Source organism: Carettochelys insculpta, chromosome 18, assembly GCF_033958435.1.
Source record: "Carettochelys insculpta isolate YL-2023 chromosome 18, ASM3395843v1, whole genome shotgun sequence".
Taxonomy (NCBI): Eukaryota; Metazoa; Chordata; order Testudines; family Carettochelyidae; genus Carettochelys; species Carettochelys insculpta.
The window spans coordinates 11,237,304-11,255,261 of record NC_134154.1 but is presented as its reverse complement, the minus strand read 5'-3'; positions in this window follow the sequence as shown (position 1 = coordinate 11,255,261).

Below are 17,958 nucleotides of genomic sequence, written 5' to 3'. Positions count from 1 at the left end.
ATGTTCCAGTATAGGTTGTAGATTGTCAATAATGTACTGTAGAGGTTTGAGTTGGTGGCTATAGGTGATGACAAGTGGTGTTCTGTTATTAACTTTCTTGGGCCTATCTAGAAGTAGTTGGTTTCTGGGTATTTGTCTGGTCAGAACATAACTTGTCATCAACTATAACCCCCAACTCATACCCCTCCAGACATCTACCAGAATCCATGGCTGGAGGTGGAGTGACTTCTGATAAGGTTTTTAGCACACATGGATGGTTTTTAATTTTTTTAAATATGATTTCTCTATGATGCTTTCATCTTAAAAATAAGTGTGCTTGCTTATTAAGAATGGTGCGCTAACTTGCAGCTAGGGGCCATTTATGCTATTCATAGCCTTTGGAGAGAAAGCAAAATGCAGGGCCTTACCTTTAAGTTCATTTGGCGTGGTGAGGTATCACAGTATAAGCCAAAAACTGTGCTGCCTGGAAGACTCCTGGATGGGGCAGGGACACAGTGGTCTCTGCCCAAGTGGCGATGGCTGATGAGAAAGGAATCAAGAGTGTGTGCCCTTGAAGAATCACAATGTAACTTAAGAATGAGGAAGGAGATTTTTCTCTGTAGGGTAACTCTGGAAGATAAACACAGCCACTGTAGCCAGACTACAATGATCAGAACACCCTTCACCATGTCAAATATGGACAAAATCTTGCCAGTTTTTCAATTCTTCCCTTATAGTGATTTCACTGTACAGAAGATTATTTAGACCTCCGTGTAGTCTGCAAATAAGTGAGTAACAACATGCAATTAACTAGACCAACAATACGTGCACTCTAATCGGGCCTTAGCAGGACCATGATATTTACTGCACATAAGCAGATTATAGCACGTACTGTATTAAAACTAGCAATACATTTAGTAATAATAAAGCAGAAACCAAGCAATTTGGTTCAAAAAGAAAAATAATCAGTGAAGAGACAAAAACCAAGCATGTGCAATAGACACACACGTTATATAATCAATATAGGGGGCTTTGTCACCTATTTCTCCAGCTATAGCCTGATCCTGGCGATTGTTAGCCTACTATTGCTTGCTAAAAGAGTTAGGCCTGTTTGAGAGACGTAGAACAAAACTGGTAATAATTTTATATTGACGCGTCTTATATAAACATGTCTTAAAGATGTATACACAGGTAGATACCCTGGTTTAGATAGCAATAGGTGAAAGACAGGGAGTCAGGCTTTGTACAGTAGATATTCAGAAAGAAGGGTGTTTCTGTGTTATTTTAAAACCTTGAACAAAAAAACCTTGTATGCTTTCCCTGAATCCTGTCCTGAGTAGGAGGAATCATGGCTGTATTTTATGCAAGACAAAGGGCAGGTCTGTTCTACAGCGGAAGGTCGAATTAATGTAGCTGGAATTGCACACCTTAATTACATAGTTGGATTCAATGTACCTTACTTAGTGTCTCTGCACTGTCCCCATTAAGGGAGGTCGACAGGAGTGCTTGTTCCCATCGACTTCCCTTACTCCTAACGAGGGGCAGGAGTACCTACGCTGCTGTGGGCACCCTATAGGTTTGATTTAGTGCACCCCTACGAGGCATGTTAAATTGAACCCCAGAAGATCAACCACAGCAGGGTTGATCTTCCCTATAGTGAAGACATACCCTCGTACTCGAAGAGCTGAATGTTTCCACCTCTTGGTCTTCACGTCTGCACAAACAGAACTCCAAAATAAAAGATCTGGAGAGATGAGAGAGCTTTATGAAGGCAAAGTTAATGGAGATGAAAATGAAATAAATCTTGGATAGACTGTTGTCTCTCATGGGTCAAGCATCTCTCTTATGTCAGAGAAGCCAAGTTAGTTTTTTAAAGAACTATAATGCTGTCTCTAGTGATGTCATGTATGAAACATGCACAAGGTCCTCTTTGGATGCTTGAACATTAAAGGTTAGATTTGGAAGGATGCTAAATAAATAAATTTATTTTCCTTTAGTCTGACTGTCCCATAGGCAGTATTTATTTTAATTAAAATGTTGTTTGCATGGTTTCTACTTGAATAGTATTAGGAACAAACGGTATTGGAAAGTAAAGTCACCCTCAGAGAATCTGTTTAGCTAGACTCTTTCCTGAGTGTGCGGCCAGTTTTGCAGTGAGATTACATATTAAGAGGGAATAAATATATTACCATCTCTGCAAAAAGTGTACAGGGTGTGAGTTGTCTTCCTGAATTCACCAATACTTGCACACTGACTACTGCTTCTGAGAATTGGAGAAGGGGAAAAACAAAAATCCAGCAGCTATTTGGCTGGACATCAAAAAATTCCCTCTTATTGAGTTGATCTAGACAAGCCTACACCAGTCAAAAGCTCATCCACCATCTGTATGCATCAAAACTGGCTGTGCCTTTTTAAACCAATTACTGGGTGACAACCCGCCACAAATGACCAATAAGTCATGTAGATTTCTTGTAAGGAAGGTTGTTTCTTTACTTCATGCAGCTAACTTATTTTCAAGTTTCCTTAGCAAAGCTGCAGACAACTTCTATGCTAGGGATAAGAGATATTTTTATAAAAAAGTAGATAAAGCCTGACAGGATTTTACAATGTATTCACTAATGCAAACAAGGCTCATTCCAGTTTTTCCTTGATGGGTTTATCTTGACCAGCTACAGCAAATTAAAAATACAATGTGCCCTGTCTGTGCTATGTTTTTACCATTTATTAACAATCTTGTTGTTAATAACAATTTATAATCCCTTTCCCTTTACCTCCCATATGGCATGGCCAGGAAAGATGCTAACAAATGGAATAGTCTGCTAGTTCCTCATTCCCTGTCCTTCTTTTGGCAGGAACAGACAGAAATTATATCTTTGTGCAAATACTCTGAATTAACTATTACTTAAGCCAACATCCAGGCGGGGAAGCACAACAGGAAAACATATGTAAGCACTCAGTAGCAGTCTAGATGCTGGTAGAAATGTGACTTCATACTCAAGCAGTCCACAAATGGCAGTTATTTTAATTACACTTTTATCATCTGAGGGGTCATGACAACTCTTCTCTAAACCAGTGCCCGGAGATTTTCCTCTGACGATGGCAATAATTTCTATTGACTGTTGTCCTCTGAGACTGCTACCAGATTCTTTACTGTTCTCTCTCATTTATATTGATCCATTTGATGCTAATAGACTGGCCAAACCATCTTAATAATCATTTTTTTTCTCTCCTCTTCCCTCTGCTTCCTAATTTGACCACCCAGCCTGCTTTTAACGGGGTGAGCAAAGTTTTGAGTGGATTGAGTGGGTTTTCAGCCAAAAACCCAGCTAACTATACTAGACTATGGAAGAAGCATCCCTGGAGAGTAGCTTTGTGATCTGATTACTTAAAAGGTTTTCATTTGTAGGATAGTGTGATTTATACACAGGAGTTGTAGGAAAAATCGATTTCCATATGTAAGAGGCTATTTCCTCTTCACTTTGGTGCTTTAAGCCTATACTTTGTCTCAGGTATGTTTGGGAATGTGACCTAATAACTGGTGAGAAACAAGTAATCAGCACAAAATCTTTGTTCCTTTTTAGGATACCAGAGAGAGAGAGAGAGAGAATGTGTGTGAGAAAGAGAGGTAAATGCAGTAGTAAAATGTTTAATGAATGAAGCATACCTCTAGCAGGGTATGTAAATTATTCTGGCTCCATCTTGTGGCTGAGTCCGTGATCTCTTTTCAGGAGTAGGCCTGATCCTTAAATTCTTTGTATCGTTCCTAGAGACAGTTAGTAGTATTAAATAAATAAAAATCTTTGCTTTTAGAAAGTGTCATGAATTTTTATTGCTAATGTTGGGATGATGACACTGGCTTTCAACAAACCTAGTATAGATCACCAAACACCAGTTAATGGACCTCAATTTAACGGACTTTGGAAATAGACACTATCTGCCAGCTCCCCCTCACCCCCTCCCTAAATACTGGTGGCTCACCAGAGCTGCTGCTGAAGCCACCATGGCTGGAGGAACCACCACCAGAGTGGCTGGGACTGCTGCAGCGGTTGGAGAAGCCCCAGAGCAGCAGGGGGCCACAGGAGCCGACAGGGCTGCCACAGCTGTTGAGGTCACCAGGGCTGGAGAAGCCACCAGAGCTGCTGCTGCAGCTGGGCCAGCAGCAGGGAATGTGGGGGGGGATTTGTTCCAGGCAAACCCCTTCTAGTCACCCCGGACAGTGACAACACCAATGCCAGGTGAGTGGCGAACTTCACTGTCATTCCTCGTGGGCAGCCTGCTGGCTGAGGGTGAGGGAGAGTGCTCAGCCTATTCCTAGACCACGTTGTTCCTCCTAGGTCTTGGATAGAGTGCTCCCTAGTGAGCTTTGCAAGGTGCCTCCAGTCCTGCAGATTTGGATTTAATGGACTTTCAGCTTTAATGGACACCCCTAATTATTCCGTTAAATTGAGGGTTTACTGTACCAATGTTTTCTGCATCACATCACACCCCTGTTATTGGTGTACAGGCCAAAATGAGCATAGTGTAGGGTAGGGGTGAGCAAACATGTTGGGCCCCACTTTTCGTCCCTGCAATTAACAGCCCCCAACCTGTCTAATGTAATCCAAACCAATGGAAATTCTACTTAGTATGAAAAAAATTTCTTTTGGCACATGTAAGAAAATAAGTCTGTAGAGTGTAAAAACTTTATTAATTGGTAAATAAATGTGAATACAAGTACATAAAAACAGTCACATATTTTCACATTTTTAAAGAGATGGATGAGCCTGAGACCCACCAGCTGATCATGCTGCATCCCTCTTACAAAATTTTGGGCCCACCCCCCACTTTGCACACCCCTGGTGTAGGGAAACAGTCACAGGCAGATCTGTCAACATATCTAAATCCCAATAGTTGTAACCCCAGCGTTCAAATTTGGGGCTTGGTATCACCAATGCACTGAGTCTAAGGCATCTGCTTTAACATCACAGCAATTGTCAAACGCTGCCAAAACCTGAACAGTGATCTAGGATGGATTTTGATAATGCTTATGTTTCTTTAAAGCAAAATTCTCAGAACTTATAGAACAGGTACAAATCATGCTGAAAAGCATCAAGATTCACCAAATAAAAAAGAAAACCCAACATACGTTGCCACCATTTTAGCTGTAGAACTGCCCCTGCCAGCCACCCAGACTGAGAAGCACCATCATCTGCCTTCCCATCTGAAAGCTCCACAAACCAAAACATGATCTCATCCAGGAAAGGATTTGCCGAAATCACACATGACAACCTGGCTCAGGCAGGCCCATACATATTTCCCCACAGATGTGGATCCACATTTGGAGCATAACAAAACCAGTGTACTTATACTTTCATTTTTAAAACCTGCAAAAATGTAGTCATATGATTAAATATTGCAAAAGCTAAAGCAAAATGCCTGTCTGTATAGAACACAATAAAACTCAACACTTAACTGCTGCCTCCACCCAAAAATATCAAAGCACTTCACAAAGAGTTTGGCATTGTTATTGGCATTTTCTTACAGGTGAGGCTGCTGATGCCCTGATATTTTTAAACAACCCACTAGGCAGTGGTAGAGCCAGGAATAGATCCCAGATCTCCTAACTGCCATCCCCTTGCTCTAAACATGCTCTCTCCCAAACTTATACAGTACGTGGTAAAACTAATATATATATAGAACTGCTGTCTCACCCTTCTAGTCACATTTTCTTCACCTCCTCACTTTGTCAGTGTACTTGCCTGGATTGTGGGAGATTCCCAAAGTTAGCGCTGCAGCTTTATTCACCTTCTGTTCCAGGGGTCAGTAACCTTTCCAAGGCAGAGTGCCGAAATTTGACTTTTTGACCTCAATGTAAGGTCCCAGGGCTGGTGATAATTTTTAAAGTCACTAGTAGTCCTCCTTACAACAACTTCATTAATAAATAAAGATGCAGAGCTTTACCATTTAGGTAGAGGTTGGTAGCATTAGCTAGTCTTTTGGTAATCCACAGGTGGCAAGGCATTGAACAAGCTCCATGGGGGCAAGGGGGAAGAGAGATGGGACTGAGCTCCCACTCCACGTGCTCATGACAGTTCAGCTCGTGTGCCATTCTTGGCACCTGTGTCAGCAGTTTACTGACCCTTGCTCTATGAGTTCTTTATGTGTTTGGCCCAGCTTTCAGTATAGATGTTAGATTTAGTGGTTTCTTCTTTCAGATCTCCAGCTTTCTCTTCCCACCTCCAGAGACTTTTCATTCCTTCTCCCTAGTTTAAATAGTCTCCTCAGTTCTGAATTTAGCCTCTTTGATCTGCATACAATTCAGGAGGGAGTGAGAACAGGCTTATATAGCTCCACTGTTAAATTCTGGTTATGTGACAAATCTCATGCTCTGGCACAGATTACTTCTACTACTACTTAAACCTTGTACGCTGCATGGAGAGTAGATCATCTACAAGTCTCCTCCACTTCACTCTCTCAGGACAAAACTTCTAGCTGGCTCCAGGAGTATCCCAGTTGTTGTCCTTCAATCTCAGTAGTCCTTCTCCATGTTGTCTGAGGGCTTCCTCTTTTGGGTTTTCACTGCAGGTTCCATGTTAGAGTGTGACAGACTATGCTGGGTAAATTCTCTGGCACAGAATAGCTCCAGAATTTGCAAGGTAAGAAGAATGCATGGAGTGCTGTCTTTACAGACTGTTAGTGGAAGTTAAATCCCAGTGAGGAAAACAGAAAGGCCCATAAACTCTGTCAAGTGTAAAAAGATAGTAAGAAAAGCCAAAAAGGAGTTTGAAGAACAGCTAGCCAAAAACTCAAAGGGAAGAAGGATTCTTTTGAAGAGGGGGTTTACTTTTGAAAGAGCCCTGTCTACACTGCTTTTCTTCTTTCCAAAAGAATATACAAATGAGGTGAAAATCTGTACCTCATTTGCATTTTCAATTTCCCGCATTTGCGTGCCTCTTTTGAAAGAGGAATGCAAGTGTGCACGCAGACAAAAAGGTACAGCAAAATGTTTTTAAGCACATCGGAAGCAGCAAGCCTGCTGAACAAGCAGTGGGGCCACCGGATGATCGAGATGCTAAGAGAACCCTCAAAGATGTTGAGATTGTTGAGGAGAAACTAAAGGAATTCTTTGCTTCAGTCTTCACTGAGGATGTTAGGGAGATTCCCAAACTTGAGCCATTCTTTTTAGGTGGCACGTCTGAGGAATTGTCCCAGACTGAGGATTCATCAGAGGAGGTTTCTGGACCAAATTAATAAACTTAACAGTAACAAGTGACTGGGACCAAATGGCATTCAACCAAGAGTTCTGAAATACCTCAAATGCGAAATTGCAGAACTTTTAACTGTGGTATGCAACTTATCCTTTAAATCAGCTTCTGCACCTAATGACTTGAAAAATAGCTAATATGACACCAATATTTAAAAAGTTCTCTAGAGGTCATCCTGGCAATTACAGACTGGTAAGTCTAACCTCAGCACCAGGCAAATTAGTTGAAATTATAGTAAAAAAATAAAATTGTCAGACACACAGATAAACATAATTTGTTGGGGAAAATCAACATGGTTACTGGAAAGGGAAATCACACCTTACTCATCTACTGGAATTCTTTGGGCAGGTCAATAAGCATGTGGACAAAGGGATTCAGTGCATATAGTGCACTTAGATTTCCAGAAAGCTTTTGATATGGTCCCTTACCAATGGCTCTTAAGGAAAGTAATTTGCCATGGGATAACAGGGAAAGACCTCTCTTAGATTGATAACTGGTTAAAAGATAGAAAACAAAGGGTAAGAATGAATGGTAAGTTTTCAGAATGGAGAGTGGTGTCCCCCAAGGGTCAGTACTGGGACCAATCCTACTCAACCTATCTATCTGGAGAAAGGGGTTAGCATTGAGGTGGCAAAATTTGCAGATGATATTAAACTGCTCAAGATAGTTAAGAACAAAGCAAACTGAAGATTGGGGTGGGGATCCCTCCACTTGCGGTCTGGATCTCGATTTAGACCCTGATGCTCCAGGCTCCCCTCCCCAGCATCTGGCTCACAGTAGGGTGGAGGGTTTGGAACCATGAGTCTCGTGGACCGATCAGGCAAGCCATGGTCTGGGTCAAGTTTGCAGGCTCTGTGGTGGCCAGGAGAGCAGGAAGTGGCCCCAGGGTCTGCTGCTGTTCACTGCTGTTCTCCAAGCCGGGAGAAGAGAGGGGGACCATCAGCAGCCTCATCAGCTTGCCTGGAGTTTCCTCCTGTTGATTTGATTGGCCGGAATTCTGGCCAATCAGAGCAGTGGAGGGCAGTGCCTGGGAGCAGGGGATACAAAGCCATATGCATGCAGGGGTGCTGCAAAGTTAAGTGCCCCCTGTCACCTAGACCCTGTGCTCTTGTCCCATCCAGATCCCCACTTCTACCCCAACTCCTTAACCTGAACCCATTTCCTTCCCCTCCCTTCTAGACCCCTCACTCCCACCCTGATCCCTCTCTTTCAAACCCTTCACCCCAAACCCTTCTGTACCTTTCATCTTACCTAGGCCTACACCCCCTAGCCTTCTCCCGCACCCTCTCCCACCCAGAAATCTCCCACCCACATTTCGCTCCTGCACCCTCCCTTACGTCCAGACTCTCCAGTTCCTAGCTTGCTCCTGCACTCTCACTTCTGTCCAGGCTCCATAGCCCATAGTCAGGGACCACATCAATGAGGTTTGTTTGTTTATTTATTTTGCATCTCAGTTCTGTGGCCCCCGACGGCTTTATCTATAGGTCAGTGGCCCCCAACCATAAAAAGATTCCCCACCTCCGATGAACAGCTTCAGCAAGATCTCACAAAACTAAGTGATTGGAGAACAAAATGGCAAATGAAATTTAATGTTGATAAATGTAAAGTAATGCACACTGGAAAAAATAATCCCAATTGCACAGAATGTTAAGGGTCATTTAAAAAGGGATAGAGAATAAGACAGAGATTATTTTATTGTCTCTATATTAATTCATGGTATGCTTGTATCTTGAATACTGAATAAGGGTGTGGTCACCTCATCTCAAGAAGATATCTTGGCTTTGGAAATGATTCAAAAAAGGGCAACAAAAATTATTAGGGGTTTGGAACAGGTGCCAGGTGAAAAGAGATTAAAAAGACTGGGATTCTTCATCTTAGAAGAGAGGAGACTAAGGGGAGGATATAATAAAGGTCTATAAAATCATGACTGGTGTGGAAAAAATGAAAAAGGAAAAGATACTTACTTATTCCCGTAACAAAAGAACTAGGGGTTACCAAATGCAATTAATGTGTAGCAGGTTTAAAATTAACAAAAGGAAGTTTTTCTTCACACAGTGCATAGTAGGACTGTGGAACTCCTTGCCAGAGGATGTTGTGAAGACCAAGACTTCAACAGGGTTCAAAAAAGAACTAGATAAATGTATGGAGATTAGTTCCATCCATGGCTATTAGCCAAGGTGGGTAGGATGGTGTCCCTAGCCTCTGTTTATCAGAGGCTGGAAATGGATGACAGGAGCGGGATCACTTGATGATTACTTGTCTGTTCACTCCCTCTGGGACACTTGGCATTGGCCACTATTGGAAGATAGGATACTGGTGGACCTTTAGTCTGCCCCACTACAGTTGGTCTTGTGTAAGACCTCAGCTAAGGTGACAGGGAAATGGTAAGGAAAGCGGGTAGGGAAAGGAGGCATATGATAAAACTAATCCAAACACAAGATTTAAGAGCATAATCATTCTAATTGCTGGCTTGCTTGTCCAGTCCTACTTCATACATGCAAAGTGCACTCTGCCTGCTTTATAAATGCAGTACAATAAACAAATCTTCCTTCTAAGTTTCAATATGGCATCATTTACTTCCTGTACTAAATTGTGGTGACCTTTGAATGCTCCTCACTTGTAGGACATTTTGCAAAACCCCTTGGGAGCTATTTGCATGAAAAGTGCTATAAAAATGTAAGTGATCTTTGTTAATTAACTTAATTCAGCTATATTATTGTTTAAATAAATTGCATTAACTGTACCTTTTCACCAGCAGATGGCATAACAACAGGCTGCAATCTACACTAAGATGCATTCTAGTTATTCTGACCATCACTGAAATAGTCTAGAGACATGTTGAACGCAGTCCTAGTCCACAGTATATTCCTTCCTTTGACAAGTTTATGCAGTTTTTTTTTGCACGGGGAAAAGTTAAACAAAATAAAAGTCTTCATTATAACCTTAGGTGGTCCAACCAGTGTTCCTTTGCCTTTTGACTTTCTTGAGGAAAATATCATTTAGAGGCAAAATTAACAGCAAATGCTACATGAAGCACCTTTCAGTCCTCATATATTTTCTTGGTTTCTTTCTATAGTTCATATGAAATTTAGTACTTGAGAAAGGTGGTAGATAGATTGTCCTGGTTAGCCACAGAGCAGCTAGAGAGGCAGTGTGGGCTTCTTCCCTGTACTCTGTATACAAGCATACAAGCATACAAAAAAATCAGTCTCTGCCCCACAAGGCTTAAAATCTTCTTTGGGGTTATGCTAACTCTTAGGTGGTTTTCTTCTCAAGTTAGTCTCCTCTCCGTGGGACCCAATTTTGTTCCTGCTACTACATCTACAGCAGCAGCAGGACCTTCCACAGACTAGGCCTCCTTGTGGGTACACAACAGCAGCCCTGAAGAGGATATAAGGAAACTAATACTGCTACATTTGAACTAAAATGGAGTGCTTTAGTTTTCTGAATTCTTTACACAGGTCATCCCCTTTCTGTTTTCTGTTGATCCCTCAACAGTGTAGAAAACTAACAATACCCTGCTGCAGCTGCCAGGTTCCAAGGACAATATGCCACCACAGCAACAGATTTCTAATTACAGCCTCCGTGCACAAATTACATTGAAGGATATTCTCTTTCTATACAGAAAACTGGAGATAAATAATAAAAGTACAGTTGCTACATCGACAGCCAGTTTGACGTTAAGTGTTGATGTGTTTCGTCATCATCTACCAAATTATGTGACAAAATTACTGGCTAGAGAAGTGATTATGTTCAGCATGATGGCTGCCTGGAATCTATTATTGGAACTAGATTGCTGTACAAGTAGTCACAGTCGGTGGCAGCAGGCCCAAGGTCCAGTGGCAGCAAGAACAGGTTTTGGTAGGGAGGCCAGCGTGGGCTGGAATGGGAGCTGGTGACAGGTTGGGGGAATGGTGGCAGGGGACCTCCACTGGTCCAGCAAATTCCCTTGTTCGGGACCAGTCAGGTCCTGAGAGTGCTGGACCCCGGCGATCCAACCGGGAACAGCAAATATGAAAAAGGGTGGGGGAGGAAGATTGTGTGTTCTATGGGAGTTAACAGTTAGAACTAAAAATTCTTCTAGATAAATAGGTTTCAGATGCATTTAAATGTAGCAAGGAAGGATGTGTGGAGCAATTGCCACACTTTAGGAGCTTGTCCAGCAAAGAAATCATCATGAATTGACTCTTTGACACAATGGAAGAGCTACAAGGTATAGGAAGTGAGAAGGTACAATCTCTCTGTCTCTCTTCATAGCAGGGTGTACAGTGACAACGAAAACACACATATGATAGGAGAATTATACAGGACTGCCTTGTTACACAGCTAGAACTAAGTCAGAAACAACCGGAAACAAAGGGGTGAAATTGTATAGCAACAAAGAATTCACAAACACCATCAAATAGTTACGTGGCTGAAAAAAAAAAATCACCCCTGCGATGGAGTGTTATATATTAGCAGGAAATGAGATGATCACTCTGTTTAGGTGAGGGGCTATTTATTAGTTCAAAACAAAGAGAAGTGCAGGTATTGATTACTGAAATAGATACAACTACTGTGTACATTTATCCCTTTGAGTAATTCTAGGCTCTCAGATCTTGAGACAGTTCTTTGGCACTTCATACTTCCTGTGTCTTGTCACATATCAATCCGACAGCTTGTTTGCCAGCTTTTTACGTTGTTCCCTTACCTTTTACAGCCCCTTTACCTACAGCTCTGGAGTCTAGGGTTAATGCAAGTAGAGTCTCAAACCATAAATGAGCAGATTCATCCTTCTTAAGGTAAATCCAAGGCCCATAAATGTCGGGCCTGGCTTTCTCGCAGAGAAAAGGTGGATAGGTACAGATCTGGAGAAATGCTATAGAATAAACCCATTAATAAAGTTTGGTAGTTAACTTAAGACAGTTATACCAGGAGTAACAAATTTAAGATAGCACCAGAAGCCACCAATGTGTGCTCTTAAGTGCTATTAAATGGTACTTCCAGCACCCTAAAATCAAACAAAAAACAACAATCAGGGCACTCTCTCCCACAGCTATAATAGTCTGGAGATGCTCACTAGTGACAACCAACAAAACAATGGAAAAGCAACATTTAAAACACAATTTGCACAGTAATTATTATTTCCACTACTAACTGCATACAGAATATCTGTCTGCAGTTGCATTTGGTACCATACCACTTATTGTTGCAAGGAGAAAACCAGTGATTAAGTTTATCACACTTGAATCATGCAGACCTTTGGAACACTAGAACACCACATTATGCCTGAAGGAATGTGCAGTGAAATATGCCAGCAATTCAACTAGAAATACTCTAATACAGTTCTCCTAAAATACCACCTTCCCCAAGCGACTATTTTTAATAATAGAGAAAAAGCACTTTTACAGCTGAACTTAAGTTCATTACCTGTTTTCCCTCTATTCCCCATTGTTTAGTCACACTTCCGCTTTCACCATAGGGAGCATCTTTGTGACTTCATATTTAGCTTCATAATATTTTCCATAATAACCCACTTACAGCCAAGTTAAAGTACCACTTATACTAAAAGAACTAGCAAACCTGATCCAAATATTTAAATTTGAAGAGTGGCCTGGAAAGGCTTTTTTCCTCTAATTGCATTATGACTCGTTTTATTTTTTAAAAGACTGGAAAAGATTTTATGTTTTAATTAAAAGGCTGAAATTGTTGCTTAAAACCCCTGGAACCATCAGGAGCGTCAAGTATGGCCTTTCTTTGTTTTGCTGGTGTAGTTTCCAGAAGTCTCAGGGATGTTCGTGAGTTTTAACACCTTCAATTGAAGAGGCAAATGAGCTAGAGCTTTAATCAACATTTCTTTTACCAAAAAAGTCAGTCACTGATGTCACACGAGGGTCAATAAAAATAGTGCTAAAAAGTCACTAAAAATCTTACATCTCCTGATTTCACTCATTTTTGTGATGTCTCTGTTTCGTTAGTTCTCAAGTCACTACACACCAGCCTAGACAGAGTCTGGCTTTCTACTTTTTTTTTTAATGGCAGCAAAAAGAGTCTCTTTCAGGCTTTAATACACCACAATGAACCATAAAAGGCATAAACAAAATCTCTAAGTGAGAATAAAATCAAGTGCTAACTTATTTTGCATGTTTTTCTATCCCCTTTTTATTGTAGAGCCATGTTTTTTCACAGGTCCTAAAACAAGCATTGTTAGGAAGGAAATAAACTGACTTTTCTTCTCTCAAACTTGTATTCAAATTGATCTTTAGCTCTAATAAAATTAATGACTGCTGCAGCTCATATTCCCCACCAGGTAAACAACGTACAAAGTGGCTATTTATGCTAAAGACCCCTTCGCACCCCCCATCTCAAACAGATTATTTAAGTTAACTACTTAATTGGCAACAGACAGATAGCTAAGTTAGTCTGTACTCCAGAAAAACAAAACAGCAGAAATGTAGTACTTTAAAGACTAATAAAATGATTTGGTGATGAGCTTCTGTGGGACAGACCCATTTCATCAGATCAATCTCATTTCCAATACAGACTGACATCTTAAAGTACAGAGGATGAAAAAAAACCCAACTTGCAATACTGACACAGGGGGATGAGGGCCAGGGGGATGTTAATTAACCTGCTTGAGATAATTGTGAGATCAAAGGAAGGGAAGCAGTCTTTGTAGTGCATGAGGTAATCGATGTCTCTGTTCGTACCATGTGTTAATGTGTTGAATCTGAATCTGAATTCCGACTCTCAAATTCTTCTGCTCTAATCTGTTTTTGAATTCTTTTTGCTTTAGGGCACAAATTCTCAGGTCTTTAACAGAATGGCCCACTCCATTGAAGTGTTCACTGACTGGTTTATGTGTATTGAGTTTCTTGATGTCTGCTCTGTGTCCATTTACTCTTTGGTGAAGGTTCTGCCCAATGTACATAGTGTCAGGGCACTGTTGGCACATAATAGCATATACAACGTTGCTGGAAGTGCACAAGACTGTGCCTTTCATCTTGTAATGAACATCGTTAGGTCCAGGGAGGGTATTCCCAGAATAAAGGGGTGGACAAAGTTGGCAGCGGGGTTTGTTGCAAGGAAAAGTTCCAGGATTAGTAATTAATTGGCAGTAATATTTGGGACTAGTGGTATTTATCTCCCTTTTAAAGATAAGGGTACTATGAGCAGTGCTAGAATTGCAATTCTATGTTCCTAGCCCAATTGTCTGTCCACCAGATCAACCAGTCTCCTATATGGGACAAGTTTTCACTGCAGTAGCTTTTAGTTGTTTAAGTTTCTACTGCTATTCATACTTTCACCTACACAACAGCATAATAATTTTATAACAGTACCATTAAAGAAGCTGTTTGCATGGTCCACAGGGGAGTCATTTTTACTAAAAGTTATTTCATGACAGCTGCCATCTGCCAGGCTGAGCCCTACTGAGTGTGGTGGTCAAAAGATCTACTATTGATACAAACACAAAAAACAATTTACTTTGTGCATCTGAGGCAGCCTGGACCATGCTAGTGTTGTGATTTCTGTACTCTGTCTTCATCATGCTTGCGTAGGTGAGACATTTTTAAAAATGCATGTATCTATAAACAATAGTGATCTTGGGGTCAATCTTTTTGCATGGTGGAGCATGGTGAGTGTTTGAATGTTAACCACATTAAGGATTTCTAAAATAGGAAGTTCCCAAATGTCACTCAGCATGTGTGCTGCTGTGTCTCTTCACATTATTGATGGATCACAAGGCATTCTTTGCTTCCCAAAGCCTCCATTTCAGAGCTTAATGATACTGTGAGGAATGGTATGCTGTTTTCAAATATGCTCTTCAACTACATGTTTAGAAGGAATCTGAAAAGCTATTTTATAAAATCTTTAGCCAATATCTTTACTGGGTCCCAAACCATCAAATAACAAATTCTCATCTTAACAGAAATGCAAATCCGTCCAAATGCCTTCATTAATGCATGCCGTAAAAACAGCACTCTCTGGTCTGGCAACATCCCTTATCAGGCAGGACCAGAGAGCCAGGGCATGAGGGCAAGGTGAGACCCATTCCCCAGCAGCCCTGCAGGGGTCAGTGAGGACAGACATGGCATTCCTGCAGGGGGCGGAGGATGGAGCTCCAGCATCCCCTGGGCAGCTGTGTGGAGTCAGGGCTGCAGTGACATGCAGAGTCAGGGCCAGGAAGCCACAGCCAGAAGGGCATGGTGCAATAACCTCCCCTGGTCTAGCAGAATCCCTCATTTGGACCACCAAGGTCCCAAAAGCGCCAGACAAGGGAGGTGCAACCTGCACTAGTGGAAAAAAAAAACCCTAACCACTAGTCAGAGGTTGTAAATATTACAGCAGAGGCTATTCTGGCAGTTGGAGAAAGGAAAACTAGAAACCAACAATCTAGCTTGAAAGTTCTCGAAGTGTAAAGTCAGACACATTGTAGGAACCATATGCCACCTCTTGGCCATGTCTACACGAGCCCCAAACTTTGAAATGGCTATGTAAATGGCCATTTCGAAGTTTACTAATGAAGCACGGAAATACATATTCAGCGCCTCATTAGCATGCAGGTGGCTGTGGCACTTTGAAATTGATGCGGCTCACCCCGACGGGGCCCCTTTCCGAAAGGACCCCGCCTACTTCAAAGTCCCCTTATTCCCATCTGCTCACAGGAATAAGGGGACTTTGAAGTAGGCGGGGTCCTTTTGAAAAGTAGCCCCGTCTGGACGAGCCGCGCGGTGGCGAGCCGCATCAATTTCGAAGTGTCGCAGCTGCCCGCATGCTAATGAGGCGCTGAATATGTATTTCAGTGCTCCATTAGTAAACTTCGAAATGGCCATTTACATGGCCATTTCAAAGTTTGGGGCTAGTGTAGACATCGCCCTTAAGTCTTGGAATGATTCGATACACTTGTGGGCCCTAAGAGCATATCATGTTCTTCTGAAGCAAAAATAGCCTCTGCCCCAAATGTCTTCGGTTACTCTTTGTTTGAAGACTAGGGTGAAAATCTTGTCCCACTGAAGACAATGGAAGGCTTTCCATTGACTTTAGTGGGGACAGGCTTTAACCCTTATGCTACGTCTACACATGGGAATAAGGTCGGATGTTAAAGTTGGCTTTTTAACACTACATTTTATAAAGTTGAAGTTGGGTGTACAGACCTACTCTCAAAGTTGACAGTGTATCCTAGTAAAATTGCTTAAGTTTAACTGTTGCATTGTGGGCACCTATCCTACAGCTCAGGCAGCCCTGTTGCATTTTAGGTTTTTTTGCCAGTGTGTTATGGAAAAAAAAAAATACACCACAAGTGGTTGTAGATGTGTGATATCATCATCCGAAAGAGCACTGCCTTCACTTCCCTCTGCCGCTGATTCAGGATGCTTTGATGATTGATGGTGTCAGATCTACCTGTGCCAATCTACCTGGACCATAGTAGACTGGCAAAGTTGAGGAAGTAATAGAGGACAGTAAAGTCAAAGAAAAAGGAAACCATGACAAGTTTGGCATCCCTTTTACTCGTGATGCTTCCTACAGTCCAACCCTGGGATGACTTCCACTGTCATGACTGGCTGTGTACATGCCAATCTGATCAGAGCACAGTAGACTGCCAAAATTGAGGAAGCAGAAAAGATTAGTTCAAGTCAAGGAGAATGGAAACCTTGAGAATTTTGGCATCCGATTCCATTACACAGACATGTCCAACATGGGCCATGGAGCTACTTGGGCAATCATGGAGCATTCTGGTCATTCAGCACCTGTTCGCCCCACTCAAGAATTATTTTGCCTGTGAATAGCAGATTCCCTTGCCTCTTTTGGTAAAGATACACTAACTCAACTGCCTGTGTGGGAGAGGGAAGGAAGAGAGAGGCCCACAAGCTCCATTACATCATAGTATCAGAGGGGTAGCTATGTTAGTTTGTATCCGCGAAAAACAAGTCTTGTGGGACCTTATAGACTAACACGAAGCCAGCCTCTGATCACCCCCGCTTGTGTTCCCCATAAAATATCTGTTGCCAGGGGAGCAAAGACCAAGCTTCCCGGTCATGTTTCCTGTGAGGTGCCATCCAGCACTAGAAAGTGTCATGATGTCTGGATGCAATGGATGGCTGAGGTGCGCTATCCACATTGGTCAGAAAGAAAACAAATTTGCATTCCTGAAACAATTCAAATTCTCAGGCTTCCTGTTACCTCCTTCCTGCGCACCTGGATATCACTGAAGATTAAAACTGCCATAATGGACTAATGTGGGGCATTGTGGGATACATGTGGGACTCCTCTAGAGGCCAATAAAACCAGTTTACACAAAGCTGTTCCCACACTACCATTAATCCAAACACTTGACTCAAACTTCCTGTTAATCCCACTCAGGTAAGAATACTGGCTGTAGTGCCCCCTAAATTCAAAATAATGGTATCTGATGTGTGAACAGTCATGACTTAAAAATTGAGCTCAGTGCCTTAGATTCGAATTTAAGTTATAGCGTAGACATAACCTAAAACACTTAACCCCCCCGGCTGGTCAGGACATGGTGGTGTCAGGAAGCAGGGTCCACACAGAGCAGCAGACAGTCACAGGGGAGGGGACTAGCCACCTGGGGAAGGCTTGACTTTCACCTGACATTGCAGAGCGCTCCTGGTGTAAACTTTCTCCAACATGTCCTGGGAAATCTTCCCATAAACGTTCACATTTCTTTTGCTGGTTTGCAGTTTAGTTAGCACCAATGCACCCCCCCACCCCCAGAAATGAAATCCTGAATATCCTG